Source organism: Canis aureus, chromosome 6, assembly GCF_053574225.1.
Source record: "Canis aureus isolate CA01 chromosome 6, VMU_Caureus_v.1.0, whole genome shotgun sequence".
Classification (NCBI taxonomy): Eukaryota; Metazoa; Chordata; class Mammalia; order Carnivora; family Canidae; genus Canis; species Canis aureus.
In genome coordinates this window covers 28,899,372-28,915,281 of record NC_135616.1, presented here as the reverse complement: position 1 = coordinate 28,915,281, position 15,910 = coordinate 28,899,372, and positions in this window count along the sequence as shown.

Here is a 15,910-nt window from a genome sequence, read left to right as displayed (position 1 = left end):
GAAGAAATGAAACTTTGAGAGTTATTCCAAATCAGAGGATAGAAATACATTTGTCTAGCAATCAGATAGAAGATAAATATTATCATACAAGTGTATTTAATTTCATCTGTCTTTTATTACAGATTTGTTCCTAAAATGTTCGTTATGTTTCTACATCTTAAGAAGAATTTAATGAAGCCACTGACAGTGACACATATCATCCCATGGTTTAATGAGCTTCCCCTATGGCTTCCTTATGTTGCAGTCTGCCCATCCTCTATTAGCCCGAGAATTCATGTGAATGTCCATACCAACAGGGCAGGCTTTTCCCTTTGTGTAGCAACAATTTTTAGTCACAGATTAGATTTTTAAAGAAAATATGCTTCTGCTTCCTGTTCTCTGACCAACAAATGGTGACACTAGCCTATTTGATCAATGTAACTCCATTTGAAGTCAGTTTAAGCAGAGTGAGCTACAAAAATGGCAGTGAATCAGATTAACATTTTTTATTCTTTTTCTAAAGGGAAAAAATATCCCAATTGCATGATTTTCATCATCTGCTGTTTGAAATCTGTCGCTTCCCAAATCAGGCACAAACAGCAGCATCTGAGCTATATGATCTGTCTCTTTTATTTTATTTTTTTTTATTTTTTTTTTGATCTGTCTCTTTTAAAATAAAGTTTTAGAGCATACCACTGGTTTTTGACACATTTATTCCATAATATATTAGACACAGTGGAGCTTCAGTCATTATTAAACATCTTACAAATGTCCAATTAGGAATACATCACATATAACATATGACACAGCATGTGTTTTTATCACACTGCATTAGAATCATTACTAAAGGAACAGGGTAGATGTGGCATGCTGTTTTTATAGTACACTGACAATGTGGCAACAAGGATCACTGCAATAAAAGTGGCCTAAATGTATATATGCATTGTCTTCTATGGACCGTAATACAAACAACTTACATTTAAAACACATTTTTCCAATGAGTTCCCTTTCCACTACCTATTACCTTCATTCAGATTCTATTATGGCCCATATGTGGAAACTATTCCATGGGAAAACTACCATACCTACCTTTGAATGATCAAGTAGGCACTGACCACAATTGTGGAACAATTCTGTCCATCTCAGAAATGATAGAAATGGAAATAAAAACACACAGGGTTTAAAAGCAGAATTAGAATTAAAAGGGGATACAAAAGAATTCAAGATATAATCTTAAAAATAGATGAGTGCAAAATATAGGGAGCAAGAAAATAAAGCCAATGGCTTCCCAGACAATGATTTGTTTCACTTCGCTCAATTTTAAGTGAAAATTCTTTTTCTTCTTTTTTTCTTTCCTTTTTTTCTTTTTTTTAAAATTTTTATTTATTTATGATAGTCACAGAGGGAGAGAGAGAGAGAGGCAGAGACACAGGCAGAGGGAGAAGCAGGCTCCATGCACCGGGAGCCCGATGTGGGATTCGATCCTGGGTCTCCAGGATCGCGCCCTAGGCCGAAGGCAGGCGCCAAACCGCTGCGCCACCTAGGGATCCCACCTTTTTTTTTTTTTTTAAGATTTTATCTATTCATTCATGAGAGACACAGAGAGAGAGAGGCACAGAGACACAGGCAGAGGGAGAAGCAGGCTCCATGCAGGGAGCCTGACGTGGGACTCAATCCTGGGTCTCCAGGATCAGGCCCTGGGCTGAAGGTGGCACTAAACTGCTGAGCCACCAGGGCTGCCCAGATCCTTAACATGTTTGAAAATTCTTAGGTATGTTTTTTTCCCTCAGAAGTGTTGGCAGGCCATTTAATCTGAGGATGAGTATGCTTTTCATTTATAAGTTCACGTATAGTAAATAGTATTGACTCTTCATGTATAGTTCTGAGTTTTAGCACATGCATAGATTCTTGTAACTACCACCACAAACAGGATATAGAATAGTTCAGGTACCCTGCAGAAATTCCTCTTGCTGACCTTTTGTGGTCACACCTCATTCCCTCACATGCCTAACAAAATGATACAGCTACTCTGGAAACAATCTGGCAGTTTCTCATTTTTTAATTCAACTTATAAATTATTACCATATTTACAGAATTCCCTAGGATGAAAATGTGACTTTAACATATTGGATATTGATTTACCATAGAGTACACCACAGAAAGAGCCCCAAAAGTCAAAAAGTTAACATTTTTCATGCTGATGAAAACTGGAGTCTATAAAGAAAACCATCCCGCAGGTTATCCACTGTTGACACATACCTATGAGAAAGTGAATGATGAAAAAACTGGAGCTCAGAAGTCCGTGAAATCATCTTCTTTATGTATTCTCTTATAGGGGCTATCTCTCATAACCTGGTGTCTTTAGCTTGAGTTCAATCCACATGTCACCTTACGTGGATATATGATTCCCCCAGCTCTGTGTAATGCTCTTTCCTGATGCACACCAGAGCAATCATTCAGGATGAGTAAACTGGGCATTGATTTGGGAATAATAAACTCCCCTGCCCCATGCACACTCTATAGCTGTCCTCTTGGCTCCAGCCACCAATCCAAACTCTTGTATCCTCACTTTTACTTTTTTATACATTCATTTCTATTTCTTTACTCTCATTGGAGCTTACTGTCCTGTGTACACTTCTCATACAGAGCTGGAAGCTAATTCCTTTAAGTATAAGAACTACACATGGTCTGTTTCCTTTGCAACTGAAAATGAGATTTCCACAAGCTGGTGCATCTAACTTTGGTTACTTCCACCAAGTTAGAAGAGAATAGAGAACACCATGAAGAGAGTGATGACTACAAAAGAAAGCTTCCATTAGGTGAACAGTTGGATCACATGACCTATGAGGCATTTTCCACATCTTAATGATCATCCCTGGAATCCATGTAACCCATGCTAGGATATGTTAATTTACTGACTGAATTATGCTATGACACCTTCCCACATCACTTGGCCTGTATAGACTGAACCCTAGTGAGTTTAACAAGCATTTAGCTGCTTGTTAAAATCAAGCTTCTGGAACTTTAATTAACGATTGACTTGTCACTAGTTTTATTTTATTTGAGACTCTGACTTTTCATTTGAGGGCAAATTATGCCCATCATTTGGCAAAACCTCAACTGTGGTTATCTGACAGCAGCCTATGAAGTTGCACAATTGTATGTCATGTCACATTGACACGGCGTACACTTCTACTTGGCTTTGTATACTTAGATCTTAGTATTTCTACTTTCCCCTGGATTCTTCCCACTTAATGTAAAGCATATAGTAATTCAGGGAAGCATGAATTGAGGGGAAAAGGCAGAACTTTTAGTTAAATATATAAATATAAAGTTAAGAGTGAGGTGAGTACATGATAATAACAGAGAAAAGTATTATCATATGGCCGGACTATAATAAAAATCACATCACATAGGGGCCCAAAGACAAGCTGCCATTCAAAGACCTGTGACACCACACACACACACGTGCACATACACACATAAACATGCTTTGTACTAAATGAAAATTTGATTAAAGCATTTCCTGTAAAATCAAGAAAATATATATCTGCTATGACCACCTCTATCCAATACTATCTTAGAAAGACTAACTAGTAGAAAAACACAAGAAAAAAAATGTATGAAGTTTTCAAAGGAGCAAACACACCTACAATTGTTTGAACAGAACATAACTGAATACATAAAAAACTAAAAAAGTCTTCAATAAATTATTGAGTTCACAAGAAAGTTTATAAGCATTGCCAGAATCAAAAGTAATACTCTGTAGTTGGTTGTACTTCTACATGACAGTAGTAAGTGCTTAGAAAAATATAATTAAAATGTCATTTGTTAAATGTGTTACTTAATAAATAAATTATATAAAGTTTAACAGACTATATGAGAGATCATCACAGAGTATTTTTTAGCCTTATGGAAAGACATCAAAAATAAACTAAGTAAGAAGACATTTTTCCTATGAATGGAATGTGTATTTGCACTCTAGAACTGAAAAACTAGATTAGGATTGTTGTCACTCCTACCTGAAAAACTCATTTCTAAAATCTACAGATTTAGCAATAAATACATTCAGTCCAATGAAAAGGAATACATACTCAGACAAAAACATGCAAGTGACTGATAATTCTTCAATGTTTTTTAAACATTTTAAGCATGAAACAAAAGGAGAGATATATCCTATCCATGGATTGGAAGACTTAATATTTCAAATAGTTTACCCACATTGATGTATGAATGTATAGAGTCAGTGTAATCCCAATCAGAGTCCCAATAGAATGTTGCAAGGAGTTTTATATGCTGGTTCTAAAGTTTACATGAGGGGATCCCTGGGTGGCTCAACAGTTTAGCGCATGCCTTCAACCCAGGGCATGATCCTGGAGTACCAGGATTGAGTCCCATGTCAGGCTCCTTGCATGAAGCCTGCTTCTCCTTCTGCCTGTGTCTCTCTGCCTTTCTCTCTCTCTCTGTGTCTCTCATGAATAAATAAATAAAATCTTTAAAAAATTTACAGTTTACATGAAAAAGCAATGATAAAGAGTAGCTAAATCATGCTTGAAGAATAGAAGGTGAAAAAAATGGCTTTTCTGAATATCAAGACAAAGATATGGTAATTAAGACTGTGAGGCAGTAACAGAGATAGACAAATGTTTCAATAAAAATTTGAGAAAAATTAAAATTAAAAATAGTGGGAAAAGAGGAAATAGCCAATAAACCATAAATTATCCCTGTAGAAAATAATGAAATTTGCTAGAACCAATTCCAAAAATCCATTTTCTGTAGTTCTAATAATGAAATTCAAAACTATAAATGAATTAAAATGAATATAAGAGAATGCCTTTCAGATCATAGAATAAGAAATTATTTCTCATGAAAGACACAAAAATATTAACCAAAGAGAAAATATTAATATACTCAATTATGAGTAAGAATTTTCTTTTAAGTAAGAAAATATGATGAAAAAAATTCAAGTATTGGAAAAATTAATTTATAACACATGTAAACTATAAGAAGTTTAGGATCTAGGACAAATAAAGTAGTTATAAACAAAGAAACAAATCATAAAATTGGAAAAACATAAGTTCTATATAAAAAACAGTGAGGCACTTGAGTGACCCAGTGGGCTTAGCATCACACTCTTGGTTTTGGCTCATGTCAATGATCTCAGGGTCCTGGGTTCCAGACCCATATTGGGATCAGTGCTCAGCGGGGAAGCTGCTTCTCTCCTTCTCTCCCTGCCTCTTCCCCCACTAGCTTATGTGCATGCATGCTCTCTCTCACACACACAAATAATAAAATAAATATTTAAAGTGAAAAACAGTAAATATATAATCAATCTTACTAATTACTAGTGAAATTCAAATTAATACCATGAGATATCATTTCATATCTATCGCATTGGTAAAAAATTTAAAACTCTGAAAACATAATCAAGCTTTTGTAAGTATATGTCACACCTGAGGCAAAATGTTCAGCTTAAAACTGTTGAGACTTTGGGACACCCTGTCTACTGCCATTGGTTTTATACATTCTAATATCTCTCTATAAAATTAGTTAGTTTGAGAGACTTTACCCTCTAAGCTTGCAATTCTACTTCTTGGATATACTGTTTAAGAAATCATTTCCTCAAAATACATACAAATGAAATTCTTAGCAGCAATCCTAATAACAGCAAAACTTCGGAAAACTTAAAACTGTATCAATAGAAAAGTGTGATATTTTCATACCACACAATACTGTACCATATACTATACATATATCACAGTACAGCACTGACAAAGAATTAGCAACAGCTACAGACATCACCATAGATAAATCTCATAATATTATATTGAATTTTAAAAGAAAATAGGAATTAACTACATAAATATTGTTGATCAAGTATGCTTTAAATAAGAATGACTGACAAATGTGTGTGAGTGTAGGTGTGTGTGTGCATGTGTGTAAGTTTTATAGATACATTACAGGAATTAAAGAGGGATTCTCCTGTGACGTTGTCCACCATCTATGTCACACATACACACATAAACACATGCACACAACTATTAATATGGTTAAGGTAAAAGTGTAATATTTACTGGTGCAATGTACGTACTTAGTACTGTAATATGAAATTTATTCTCTGCTATCTTTGTATCTATATTTTAAACCTTATTTCTAAATGCTTAGTGTTTTACAATTTATAGTCACATTTCACAGTAGATCATTAATTAATTACATTTTTCCCTTGAAGTTCTAGCATTATAGAATATAGGAAACTGAGGATCATAAATATGAAGTGACAGTAAGAGCACACAGCTAGTATGTGGGATAACAGGAAAACCTCAAATATCATTGAATGACACATTGCTAAACTCTTGAACACCAACCCTATCTTTTCTATCTATCATATAATTCATTTTCTGTCCATAAGTAAACTATAAGGACATCTGAACTTCCAAAGCACACACACGCCAAAGCCATTTTATTGTTCTCTTTCAAGCTTACAATGATCCTAGATACTACTATTTTCAGATATCATGATTCCCATTTTTCTGGGAAGTTGAGACTGGCTCTATGGCCCCTGTCCTGCCCAGGCAGAAGCATCAAGTCCAGTATGGCAACAGCTTTTCCCCAGACCTTCCCACAAGACCAGTGATGTACATACCTCCTGATCCTGAATGGCCAGAAGGGTGGCACTCAGCACTCTTTTCATCTTATGTGGCTTCACCAAAAAGAAACCCCAATACTGTATGTTTTAGGAAATCATTTACTGGATTTTCCTGATAGCTCTCCTTACAGCCTATAAATCTCTAACATGTAGCTTAAGTTCTTCTGTTTTGTAACTTTATATAAAAGAAATCATACCTTATGGGTTCTGTTTGGTCTTACTTCTTTTGCACAATACATGTTTGTAAGATTTTTAAAAAGGAAGAAGAAAAAAACCTTTACGTACCTCTGTTTACTTCAGTTTACCATTGTCACTCTACTACCAATTACCCCATGAAGGTGAAACCATGGGCACTAGTACATCTGACCTTTCATCTCTACTCAGGTGGCCCCAGAATCTCCCCAAAAGTAGATTCTTGGTGGTTCCTGGAAGCAGCCAAAGGATATATTTTCTTCAGCCTGGCTGACATGTCCATTGTTGTAACTAGATCCGTAACCTGAAGAAAAGAAGGAAGACTACGGCGTTATCACCTATACTTGGTCATATGCTTCACACTTGCCTGTCCCATTTCAAATGAGTCAACTGAAAACTAGTGCCATTCAGTAAAGTGTCACACAGTGAGTAGCAAAATCATGACTAAGTTCCTCTTCTCTTCAGTCTCATGTCAATATTTCTTAATACTAATAACTTTACTTAAAGCTTTAGAAAGGCCCCTTATTCCAAGAGTTTGATGTATCCCATTGTATATGAAATAATAGTCAACTCTTTGGGCAGCGTGGATGATTGCTTCAAGGACCATCACAAGTGATTGGTTAGGAGATTCCTTTTGAGCTGGGAGGATAGAAATCGACCTAAGTAATATACTGTCTCTCTCAATTCGAGCACAGTAGAATTTGTTCTCATAAGTGTTCTTTATTTGCAAATGTTGGACAAGGCAACACTCTCCAGCAGACAGACAGATTAACTCCCTGTGGTAGCTACAATTTTCTTAATGATAAAACCCTTTGGGGGCTAATTTATACATCATCTGTTTTTGGCACTGGAAACCTCTCTAAACATTTCAAAGGGCATGCTCATACCAACACAACACCTGAAGCAATATTTTGCATATATCTGATATTCAGTAAAACAATCATTATATTGAATTAAATACAAGTCCTAGCCATATGAATTGAGAAAGCAAGCAACAAATATTTATTAAGCTCTGTTTGAATATTCAGGCGAATTTTAGAGACTGTTGTAAAAACTTAAGAAGAAAACACTATAATCCTTCTGGTCTATTTGAAAAAAAAAAAAACTACTTATAAAGAACTTTTCAGAGTTCTGGAGTGCTTGGCAAAAATGATGTGCACCGCAGGAACATGGCTAAGAAGAATGTGAATAAGAGATAACTGCAATGAGAAAGTAGGCTCTGAAGGGGACTTTGAATGAATAATTCAATAGATGGAAGATGAAGGGGCAGGGGTATCATGAGCAATTGTGCTGAGGTAAGGTGACCCTAAATTATCTTGATCTGTTTCTGCTACCTTTATTGAACATCTCCCATATGTAAGGTACTGAAGAGTAAAAGAATAAGGACAATTTCAGTCTTTAAAAATCTCTCTCCCTTAATAAGGAAATCACACAAAAGAAATAATTATTCAAAGTTTTAAAATACAAGATAGGAATACTGGTTTTACTGCTTGTAATTCACAATCACTGAAGAACTATTCATAAAATTAGGTACCCGGGGCTCACCCAGGAGTTTCTAATTCAGTGTCATTGGGATTGATCCAGAGTCTAGTTAGAAGGCTATAGGAATATCAAGCTAACCTCTACCAGGAAGCTAACCTCTAGCAGGAGGAAGGCAACAAAATGAATGGCAAGAGGATAGCAAACATATGAGAAGCATAAAGGAAAAATGGACCGACTGTATGTCTGACAGAAATAAAAAAAAAAAAGATAAATTCCATTAATTGAAGCCCTAAGATGTAGGATAGCAGTGAGGCAGCTGTTAGGCAGTTAAGAGGTGGAGCTGATCTCAGAGGGGTGGGGCAATGAGAGATACACTCTGCCACGTTAGAGTTTGAGGAAACCACGTTTCCAGGGTAATCAGCACATGATTCAACTCCTCAATATCTTTGTAGACACAGAATTAGAAAAAAAAGAAGAAAAGAATCAGTATGAAACCCAAGAGGAAGAGAATGAGCGAAGAAATTTGAAATTTCTTGCTAAAGTTGGATGGAGACTCTGAAATAAGTTTAGTCCAAGCAGGAATCAATAAAGGCAATCATGTACAATCAACACTTATGTGGATTTAAGTCACATGATTCAAGAGCTCAAAATAGAGTTGAATTAGACCAGATGGCAGCTTTCAGAGCAACAGTCTAGGTGCAAGAATGCTTTTAGGAGATCTCACTGAGGTGTTACTGACAGAGAGCATTTTACAGCAAGTGAGGCAGGATTCTGAGTAAATCATAGCTGAAGGCAGAAGTGAGTGTAATATAAGCATGGCTTTACGGAGATATGTAAGTGCTTCTACTTATGTACATGCAGCATTGAAGAGACAAAAAAAATTGCTTGAAAGTTTTCTGTCAGACTGTGCTCCTCTTTTTCCCATTCATAGGCAATTTACTTTGAGCTGAATCTTGAAAAGAACATCTTGACATCTAGAAAAGGGGTTAACCTTTTAGGAAGCTTTTAAATATTTATACCCGAGAACACTTGATAAGTTTTCCCCTTGCAGGATAAATCCTGCATATGCACCTAAAAGCCTTTTACAACATGGTCCTGACTCACATCTGTGTGTTGCTTTATCAGTTTACTTCTTTTCACCCTCCCTTCTGTTGTTTGGGGAATTTCACGTGGCTCTGCCCCCATTCCAAGGGTCGGAGACCCAAACTAAGTGACTTGGATTGGAATTTCACTGAAAAGATAGTTTGGGAAGAATTGATGTCTCAATGTTGAGTTCTCTGACCCAAGAAAACTATGTAACTTTCCATTTATGTAGGTCTTTTTACGTTTCTTTCAGAAATGTCTTGTGGTTTTCAATGTATAGGTTCAGAAAACTTTCATATATAATGATTTTGTAAATGGTACTTTTTATTTTATTTTCGGATTGTACATTGCTAGTATCTAGAAATACAGTTTTTTGTAGAGTGATCTTGTGTACTACAAATTTCCTAAACTCACTTTCCTAAACTCACTTCTCACTAGTTTTTTGTAGATTCCACAGAATTTTCTAAATAGGTGACCATGACATCTGCAAATCAAGATTTTCTTCTTTTCCAATTTGGATTTCAATTGCCAATTGTGCTGGCTAAAATCTTAAGTATTACACTGAATAAAAGTGGTAAAAGTGGACATCCTTGCCTTGTTGTTTTTCTTAAATGGAACCAATCAGTCTTTCATCAAGTATTTAGTTAGCTGTAGAATTTTTGTAGATGCTTTCTATTAGGTTGAGGAAACTCCCTTGCACTCATTTGGAAGAATGTGTGTTAGAAGTTGTTTTTTATTGCTTAGTTAAGAGTTTGGTATAATTCACACTAAAGCCCCCTGGGGCTGAATATATGCATATAATATAATTCTTCTTTAGTAACTTTCTGTGGTTCATGTTTTATAAGGAATTTATCCATTTCTCCTAAATTGTAGGATTTATTGACATAAAATTGCTAGTATTCCTTCTCCATTTCTGATTTTAATAATTTTCCTTTTCTTTTTTTAATGATTAGTATGGCTAAATATGTCATTTTCTTGATTGTTTATAAGAACTAGATTTGATCACATTTTCTCTCTCTTGTTTTCCATTTCATTGATTTTTGCTCTGATATTTATTTTTATTATTATCCTTTCTTATCTTCTTTGGCTTTAATTTACTATTCTGTTTCAATTTTCTTCAGATGGAAGCTGAGGTCATTGATTTAAGAAGTTATTTATTTTTTTAATAAATGCATTTGATGACATATATTTTCCTCTGGGTACTGCTTTAGCTGCATTTTAAGAATTGATATGTTTTCACTCAGTTTAAAAGGCTTTATACTTTTAGAATGCTTATTTTCTAAATGTTTACACATTGTACAAACATTTATTTTATTAATTCAAATTTAATTTCATTTTGTTCATACAATATAATTTGTATGATTTGTGTCCTTTTGAACTTACTGAATCTTCAAATTTATTGAAAATTCTTTTGTGTACCAAACACAATCTTTCTGATAAATGTTCTATGTATACTTGAAAAAAGTGTCTATTTTCTTCCTATTAGATGAATGTTCTATAACTATCAATTATATTGAAGCAATTGATAATATAGTTCAGATCTTCCATTTTAATGTTAGTTTTCTATTATTCAGTTACTAGGAGATGGATGCTGAAATTTTTTACGATGATTGTGAATTTGCTAATGTTTATGTCCTTGCACTTCTGTTTTTGTTACATGCATTTTGAGGCTCTTTCAATAGGCTCATAAATGTTTATTGTGTACTCTTGTTGAAGTGACCATTTTATTATTGTGAAATGACTCTCTGTGTTCTTGGTTATATTTTTACCCCGAAATTAAGCTTATCTACTACTATTTTGGGAGCTTTCATGTTTAAAAAATTCCTATTAGCATGAAATATATCCTTTCCCACCTTTTTACTTTTTGTGTTGTGTGTGTGTGTATGTGTGTGTGTGTGTGTTTATTAAAATAGATTCCTTGCAAACAGAATATAGTTGGGTCTTGTTTTTAATCCAATGTGGTCAAGTAAGTTTTCATTAGGGTGTTTAGACCATTTGTATTTAATGGTATTATTACTATGTAGTTAAGTTCAAATCTGTAATCTTATTATTGGTTTTCTGTTTCCCTCACTGTCTTGTTTTCAGTATTTTTCCTTTTTATGCATTGTTTTTAATTATATGAGTATTACTTATGATTCCATCTTACCTCTTTTCTTTGTTTATTAGGTATAACTTTTCGTATATTCTTTTAATATCTGCTTTTAGAGCTATAGATTACAATTTTAACTTATTAAAATTTACCTTCAAGGGATAATTATACCACTTCACATACAGTGTCCAAACCTTATAGTAGTATATTTCTATTTCTTCTTTATTGGCCTTTATTGTATTGCTGTTATATCTTTTATATTTATAAAGTTCTAAATCCACAATGCATTGTTACTATGTTTGCTTCAAACATCCATTTATCTTTTCAGGGGTTTTAAACAGCAAAAAGAAAGATTATAAGTAAAATTAAAAGTATAAATATATAGGTAATATAAACAAATATTGGCCAAGTCAAAAATAATTATAATGCTATACAGAATAAAATTCATTACATTTAACCATAGTACTTAGATCATATATGTGTTGAGAGTACAATGATAGGAGATAAAATGTGCTAAAGTTCTTGTATTTTTAAGAAAGAAGATGATAATATTCATAAGTTTTAGACTCTGAAATAAAGAACTTCTAAATTTTCCATCAGAAATACATAAAGAATATAATTATAGTACATGATTTGCAAAAAAAATTGGAGCAAATAATTAATCTTAAAAAATACATACTAACAGCAAAAGAGAATAATATAGAAATTATAAGATAAAAAAGAAACAAAAGTATATATATATATATTTCTTTATTTCAATTCAAAGTGTAAAACATTTAGTCCATTTATATTTATTCAAATGAAATGAAAATCTATTATATGCAAAACATGTTCACAAATTATAAGGAGAAAGAGGAAGTTAGAGGAGGAAAGTAGTGTGTCAATTATAGTATCAGACAATATCCATGTATAGACAAAGAGGTAAAATGATTCATACATAATGGACATACCATCAATTCACTAGGGAAGGAAAAAGTTCTAAACATCTAAGAATGTAGAAACTAAGAGTAAAAACATATTAATAGAAGAATAGGAAGAAATTTTGAAAGTCTTTCATAATATAGGAAAATTTAACACAACATTCTCAGTAATTAATAGATCATTCAAGAAGTATATAGGGTATTGGAATTACACTTTTGCAAGATTGATCTAATGGGTATATATAGATCAGCATACCCAGCAACCACAGAAAACACATACTTCTCAAGCATATATAGAACATTTATAAACATTAACCACATACTTGGCTGTGAATCAAATTTCAACAAATTTAGAATGATTGATATAATAAAAATTGCACTCATTGCCAAATGCAATTGACTTGGAAATCAATAACAAAATACTAAACAGAAAAATGACATACATTTAGAAATTAAGAAACATACTTAAAATAACCCAGAAGTAAAAAAAGGAATAATAATGAGACTGGAAAATGTTTATAGCTTATCCATATCCTAAAATTGTAGAATACAATTACTAATTCAAATTAGTACTTACATGGAAATGTGAAGACTTAAATACTTATTTTGAAAGGAAGAAAGGCTAAAATGGTAAGACAAGTATGCATGTTAAAAGGAAAATCTCTAAAGAGAGGAGAAAGATGTAATTTTAAAAAACAAACAGAAGTTAATTAAATGGAAAACAGTGCTGTAGTAGGGAGGGTCCAAAAAGCTGTATGTCTGTGTGTATGTTAATTGTGTGTGCATGTTTTAAAAGACAACAAAATAGACATGTGATGGCACTGACCAAGAGAAAAGAGCAAATGCAGTAATAATACTATTATAAATAATAAACATAGTAAATATTCCATCTTTTGAATGACTCAAATGTGCTGGTAGGATTAAAAAGTGCATAAAAGAATATAATGGATAGTTGTATGTTTATAAACTTGAAGATGAACACATTTTTAGAAAAATAAAACATCCAAATGGACTCAAAAAAGGAAACAACTATCCTATAACCACTGAAAATAAATCAGCAGATAAAAATCTTCCTATGAAGAAAGATCAGACTAAGATGGCTTACTAACAAACTATTTTAGAGTAGGAAGAAACAGGAAAATAATGGAAATTTATATTTTTATGTTGAAAAAGTTTTAGATTTAGAGAAGATTTGTAAAGATAGTCCAGAAAATTCCCATATTTCGTTTACCCAGCTCCTGCAAATGTTAATATCTTATCTAACCATGGTATATTTATTGAATCTAAGAAAATAACATTTGTAAAGTTGTATTAACAAAATTACAGACTTTATTCACATTTCAACAGTTTATACACTAATATCCTTTTTTTTCTATTCTACAATCCAATACAAGATCCCACCACATTGCAGGTAGTGATCATGACGCCTTAATAACCTCTTATTTGACAATTTCTTAGTCTTTCCTTGGTTTTCATGACCTTCACACTCTTGGAATGAATATCCCTCACTTTTAGTTTGATGTTTCTCATAGGTCATGGATGTTAAGGAATAATACTATGGAGGTGAAATGCCCTCCCCATCACATCAAAGGGACATGATATCACTTATGGTGTTAAACTTGATCACTTGACTAAGGTGATGTCTGTCATTGAGAAGTTCTCTAATGTAAAGTTACAATTTTTTCTCCTTCCAAGCACCATTCATTTCAAATGTGTCACTTAGTCTCGCCAACACAAAGCAGAGGAGAATTAAACTCTACCTCTTAGAGAGAGGAGTAGCAAATAATCAATGGGTGTGTGTTAAAACCACCCCATAAAATATTAAATATGTTTGGGGAGCTAAACTATTCTCCTGTTCTTCCTTAAAATTTCACCCAGTGAAATTTTTAATTTGACCAGTGGATTTTCCCTGTAGCAGTTGTTACTGTGGTATTCATATGGTGATTTTCATTTCCTTTGCTCCTATAAGAAATTCTCTAAGAAAGATTTGTCCACTCTACTCCATGTATGAATCCAATAATGCCTTTTATATATACATATATATTATTATATATATTAATTATTATTTACTCATACTTTAATTCACACTTCAGGTTATATGCTATTGTTATTGTTCAAATGGTTTCTGCTTTGGCCTTCACAGCTTTCAAGTTAGTGTCTGTGTCCTTTTGATATGCCTCCTTCTTTTTTCCCCTCTTACTTTCTTACCTCCTGGCATTACAAAATACTCCAGACACACCTGTATTTTCCGTAGTCTACATGTGGAATCAGTCATTTCTCTTTCTCTTTATAGAGAAAGTTATTGGGGGGGGAGGGGCAAGATGGTGGAAGAGTAGGGTCCCCAAGTCACCTGTCCCCAACAAATTACCTAGATAACCTTCAAATCACCCTGAAAATCTACAAATTCGGCCTGAGATTTAAAGAGAGAACAGCTGGAACGCTACAGTGAGAAGAGTTCGCGCTTCTATCAGGTAGGAAGACAGGGAAAAAGAAATAAAGAAACAAAAGGCCTCCAAGGGGGAGGGGCCCCGCGAGGAGCCGGGCTGAGGCCGGGGCGAGTGTCCCCAGGACAGGAGAGCCCCGTCCCGGAGGAGCAGGAGCTGCACCGACCTTCCCGGCGGAAAGGGGCCCGCAGGGAGTTAGAGCAGGACCCAGGAGGTCGGGGATGCCCTCGGGCTCCCGGGGACACTAACAGACACCTGCGCCCCGGGAGAGTGCGCCGAGCTCCCTAAGGGCTGCAGCGCACGGCGGGACCCGGAGCAGCTCGGAGGGGCTCGGGCGGCGGCTCCGCGGAGGGGGCTGCGGGGCGGGAGCGCGAATCAAACAGCGCAGGCCTCGGAGCACAGGGCACGGGTCACAGCCCAGGATCAGGCCTCCCCCCGGGACAGGCAGAGGCCGGGAGGGCCCAGGACAGCGAGGACGCTCCTGCCCCGAGCTGAGCAGATCAGCGGCCCCGCCCCAGAGCCTCCAGGCCCTGCAGACCGAGAGCTCCGGAGTTACTGCAGGAGCTGAATGCAGGGCTCCAGAGCTGGCCCCGCCACTGGGGTTGTTCCTCTTGGGGCCTCACGGGGTGAACAACCTCCACTGAGCCCTGCACCAGGCAGGGGCAAGCAGCTCCCCCAAGTGCTCACACCTGAAAATCAGCACAACAGGCCCCTCCCCCAGAAGACCAGCTAGATGAACCAGTTCCAGGGGAAGTCAAGGGACTTAAAGTATACAGAATCAGAAGATACGCCCCTGTGGTTTTTGTTTTTTGTTTTTTTTTTGGTTTTTTTTGCTTTTTGATTTGTTTGCTTCCCCACCCCCTTTTTTTCCTTTCTTTTTTTCTCTTTTATTTCTTTTTTCTTCCTTTTTTCTTTTTTCTTTTTCTCTTTTCTTTCCTTCTTTCTCTCCTCTCTTTTTCTCCTTTTCCCAATACAACTTGTTTTTGGCCACTCTGCACTGAGCAAAATGACTAGAAGGAAAACCTCACCTCAAAGAAAGAATCAAAGAATCAGAAACAGTCCTCTCTCCCACAGA